Below are 5384 nucleotides of genomic sequence, written 5' to 3'. Positions count from 1 at the left end.
AAAGCATCCAGTACCTATTCCAGGGACTCAGCACAGCTTTTACATCTGCTCTGGAACTGGATGAGACCTCTATGACCTCTGCATCATGTGACGGTGTGGTGTGTCACCAGCCTCTTGCATGCACGAGGACGCACATGAGTTTAGGGGGGGAACATGTAACCCTTAATTAGATAATTAGTTAGACTTTTATTTTGGCGGACCTACTTCCTGTTATCCCCCCAACCTTTCCACCTTAATTAAAGCTCCACCTCCAGCGCAGTTGGAACGTGTTCCACTGTGATTGTGGCTGGCTGTGTGGCATCTTGCTGAGAACAATTCACCCAAAATCTCTGACTCCACTGATTTGATCTTTCGTTTGGTGAGTTTTTGTTGAAGCAAAGCAGCATTAGTTTGTCATGCAATTTCTGCTTGATTGCTCATTGGAGCATTGTTTTAATAGAACCGTTGGTGTTGTTACCTGGGCGTCACCAAGACTGTCCCAGCTGATTGCAGTTTGGTGCCCCACTTCATGAAGGTAACCTAATCACTGCTATTGCGCCGGTTCTGGCACTGTTGTATTAAATAGGATGTAGCTACACTTAATTTGATATTGCGCAGTATATTTATTTATTTAATTTATTTTCCTCACCCTGCTTGAGTATTTGAGTTAATTTATTTTACTTTTTATTGATTGATATTTTGAAAGTGAATTTTGATTTCAACTTTAACCTTAAATTGATTAGTTGAAATATGATTGATATTCTTTTTGTCTATTTAAATTATGGTTAATTTAACCTGACTGAAATGTTTAGTTTGATTATTGCATTTTGAATTTGATATTTATTGCAGTTGTGTATCACACTGATAAACCACTTAATAGGGTTTCTGGCCTTTCTAGGTCGGGTTTTTTTTATATGATGGATCAGATCCTCCTCTGAGTCCAAGGATGGCGAGCTAGAAGAAAGAAGAGACCTATGATCTTTGAATTTATTTTTGAAATAACTTGTCTCTCACTGTGTGTTTGTAACTGTTTGTTGTTGTTTGTTTATTCCCTTTAATTTTACAATATATACACACAAACTAAAACCATTGCTTCGTGTTTTCATTCACACCTAAGGCTCCTTAAAGAACCCTCTTCTGATGCTGCTTTTGTAGCCGCAGTTAGCTGCCTAGCCCATAATTGTTACAAGAGCAGGACTTGATCTCAGAGAGAATGGAAATCTCTCCTCTCCTGACTGCACTGTTGCTTGCTGATTTTAAAGCTAAATCTGAAGACTGTCCTAAACTTACAAAATTTGTGACAAATAATCTACTCAAGATGACTTAAAGTGAAGAAACCCTTTCCAGAAAAAGTAAATCCTTACTTATTTGTGCTTCATCAACTGGTTACAGAAACACAATTGATATTCTGAGGAAAATGTTTCATACTTCTCAAGTCTCTACAAGCAAAGATTGTGCACGTGCCTCATGAAGGACACCTAGGCATAAACATTCACACTAAACAGCGCCCCAGAGAGCTTTACTGGTGAATCTCTTGGTGAACAACTGGTGAACCCCCTTTCCTGCTTCTCAAAGGAAGACCAATGAGGACAAAAATGGATATCCTGTTTCCACCTCCCTGGATTTTATGTAAACAAGATGCTCTGCTCCCTCCCTCTGCCTAAGCACATCTGTGGATCTGCTCTGGGCTGGCTGATAAATATTCCATCATTATCAAAGACAATGGCCTCTGTGATTCATGGACCTCTCTACAAACACACACACACAAACACACACCCACACATACAACATGCACCATACCGTCTTTCACCGCCTCTACACACACACACACACACACACACACACACACACACAAGCACTTCCCACTGTTTCTGAGTCATCTCTGTCATCCCACTCTCATTCCACTCCCTCCCTCCCCTCCCTTAGTTAGTAATTCTAATGTTGGCTGTTTAGTGGGCCTTCTGGTACTATTAGAAAGTTTTTTTGGTACTGTTAATTTAGTATTGTCATGTTTTAGATTATTTAGCCTTCCTGTACATTTAGTTTAGTTCCTGTACATTTAGTTTAGTTTATCTTAGCTCATATTTTAGATTTTGTTAGATTGTTAGATTCCTAATTGTTGTTTAGTTCAGCTTTAACTTTATCATGATTTTAGTTTAGTTTAGTTTAGTGGGCCTTTTGGTACTATTAGTCATGTTGTACCCTTAGCTTAGCATTGTCATGTTTCAGTTTATGTTAACTTATTTAGCCTTCCTGCACATTTAGTTTAGTTTATCTTATCTTATCTCTATATTTTGACTGTTTTAGCCTAAATGTTGTTTAGTTCAGCTTTAACTTTATCATGATTTTATTTAGATTATTTTAGCTACTATTTTGACTGTTTTAGCTCATGTTTAGATATGTTTAGTTTCATGATTTCATTTAGATTATCCTATATTTCATTCAGATTATACATGATTGATTGATCTGTTTTTTATTATGATGTTTCTATGATGTTTGCTGTATTTGATTCTGTACCTCTGTATTTGATTATGTATGTTTGACTATGTACCTGCTGTATTTGATTCTGTTGTTGTTTCTGTGTTGTAAAGCACTTTGGATCGCCTTGCTGCTGAAAAGTGCTATATAAATAAATTTCACTTCACTTCAGTTCACTACCTTCCAAAGAATGATGCACACAGTTTTGAAAAAAGTCTAAATGGAACTCATGTGAACTGAAAAATTCATCATGTGTTATGAAAGCAGTAAAACTACAGCTATTAAGAGGCTGTTGAAGGTAAAATGAGCTTAGATCAATCTGACTATTTTATATGGCACCAGCCAGTTTTGTGAAGAAATCCTCCAAATGAGGGAGAGGGTGACAGTCCATTATCATACTTTTATTAGGTTCACAAAGATCAACACAAAACCTGAAGTCTCCTTTGCATTTTCATGCCACTAGTAGAGGGTTTACCAATTCTGATGTTTCCACTGGTTCATTGATGCCTGCTTGGAGTAAGCGTTTGAGTTCTGCTGAATACTTCTTCACCTATGCTGATTGGCAGTTTTTGGCAAACAGGTTGCACTGTGTGGTTTACTTGAATCTTGTGGATGAAGCCTTTAAAACATCCAAGATGGTGGACTGAAGCAGAATTAACATCATTCACCATGCATCTTTTTGTGTCAGTGGGAGGTTCATTTGCATCGTACTCTTTAATGAAAGTCACTTCTCCACCAATGATGATAATCTGCAGTGCTTTAATCAGGTCCAGGTTAAGTAGTTACATAGAATGATCCTGGAATTTTGTTGTTTTGATTTGCTACTGCTGCTGTAGCTTGTACATTTACTGAGTAAACCTAGGAACACAACACTCAGTTTCACAACCACTTACCCATTTTAAACCTGGCACTTTCCTTATCATTGTTCCTAGTCTCCATGACCCGTAAAGTAATACTAATCTGCACAACCAAAGCTGAAAATTGTTATAATCTTTATTCTTACCTGCCTGGCCACCTCCAACTCTGTCAGTGGTTCATCAAAATCCTTGGTGAAATCCTCCAACAAAAATCTGGGGTAAATCACAAGCATTTTGAATTCAGTATTACCTGCTGTGATTCACCCACTAAGACACTTTCTTCTGTTTTAGAGCAGACTGCCAATATTTTTAGATTCACTTATTGCAATGAAATCTTTCAAATCTTTTTCTGAGTAAGTATACCTATATGAGTTTCAGTCAAATTCATTGCCTTCTGTGATATTAGAAATAAATTTTGTCTTGACTTGAAACATTTTCAGGATGTGGGAGGAATATTCCTTTAAAAGAAAAAAATGCTTGAGAAGCAGTCCCACAGGCACATCAATTTAAGAAAAGAAAAGTATTCTTTTACAAAAAAAATTATAAAAATTGTAATAATTTATATTATGTTGTGAATCATAGTTCATAAACAAAACAAATAATTTGTGCCCTTATTTACCCATTCACACACAGATTCATATAGCACTTTACTACATTGCTATTCTGAATAAATTATTCTATAGAGACTAATCAGTGCTTTCATACACCAATTTGGCAGACATCTGAGACAGTTAGGGGTTCAGTGTCATGCCCAGGAACACTTCAACATGTGGCATACTGGTGGAATCGAACCTCGAGCTGTCTCGTTGAAGTGCGACTAATCTAACCACTGAGGCCCAGCTGCCCCATCAAATGAAAATGGATGAATGTAAATTGCACACATTTCCACACTGTGCCATATAGTTAGTGTTTTTTTGTGTTTGATTTATTTCCCTTCTTCTGTTGCTTCACAAGAGACAGAAGCTTTTCAGGTAATTTATGGTCACAGCTCTGAAACACATGCAGTATTTGTTTTTCTTCATTGATTCTGGTTGTGACAACATGCAGACATGGCTCTGAGAAATGATTAGTCATTTGATAAGGCTGACAGGGATCCTTTTGGAAATCTATGTGCATCTTTTACTGTAATCTTCAAAAGCTGCATGTCAAGTTTTTTGTTGTTGTTGTTCATTTGTTTTCCATTGCTTTCACCCTTTTCCCTTGCAACTTGCATATGTATGGTTTTACTATTCTTAGGTTTAAAAACTCAGTTGGTCTTCAAGTTGACCAATGCTTGAAGTGTCATTACAATCAACAGTGTTTCCATACAGGCATACATGTGTTGAACTGATTTCATGACTGACTTTCTTTTGTTTTGTAAAAGCTGATGCACAAATATGCCACAATGCTGGAATAGTGGGAGAACTAGAAAGATCAAGTTTAACAAATGTTGCATTTTATTTTTTGTTATTTTACAGTTGCTGTTAGTAATTTATGTACATCAATTAAAAAGGAACTCTGGAAGTAGGAGTGTTCGGGGCATTTTAGCCATGAACAATACTAAAGATTGACGAAGTGGCTCCCATGATTCAAAATTGAAGCCAGATGGTCTGGTTTTTCGGGCATCGCCACATTGTATTTTTGGAGCTAGAGGCTGGACACTCAGAATGTAAGGCTGTAGTACCATTGATATTAAAGTCCCACCTGCACTCTCTCCCAACTCACAAACAGTGTAACATGACACTTTTCTTAAAGCTGAACTGAAAAGTGTTTGAAGCCAGCATCAGCTCAAAGCAAATCATAAAATATGCTTATTGTATAATTTAAAAATAAAAATTATACTATATTTTTTTATACCGAACATTGAAGAAACCACTCAGGTGTTTTCAACTCTTTCCATGACCCCCAGCTTTAAAGCCTTCTCTAAACTAATTGAAACCAAACATTTTAAAAATGCATAAATGTCTTGTTTAAATTTTATGTTACATCTTCTGGCAACATCCAAGCTCAATACGGGAAGCTACTACCTCTAACCATATCACAAGGGTTTTATTACACTCATTATTTATGGTGAATACTTAATCCCTGTTT

General features: G+C 36.7%; 1 long non-coding RNA gene across 1 annotated transcript; it reads left to right on the top strand.

Annotated features, from left to right (window-relative positions):
* The first annotated feature begins 229 nt into the window (after nucleotides 1–229).
* Nucleotides 230–997, top strand: LOC112451193. Its single transcript, XR_003039966.2, has 3 exons — nucleotides 230–358; nucleotides 440–514; nucleotides 878–997. It is a non-coding gene; the product is annotated as an uncharacterized LOC112451193 (long non-coding RNA).
* The last annotated feature ends 4387 nt before the right edge of the window (nucleotides 998–5384 follow it).

The sequence above is a fragment of the Kryptolebias marmoratus genome, linkage group LG17 (genome assembly GCF_001649575.2).
Source record: "Kryptolebias marmoratus isolate JLee-2015 linkage group LG17, ASM164957v2, whole genome shotgun sequence".
NCBI classification, from domain to species: domain Eukaryota; kingdom Metazoa; phylum Chordata; class Actinopteri; order Cyprinodontiformes; family Rivulidae; genus Kryptolebias; species Kryptolebias marmoratus.
Note: the sequence above shows the minus strand (reverse complement) of the source record. Positions and strands in the feature narration are given on the sequence as shown.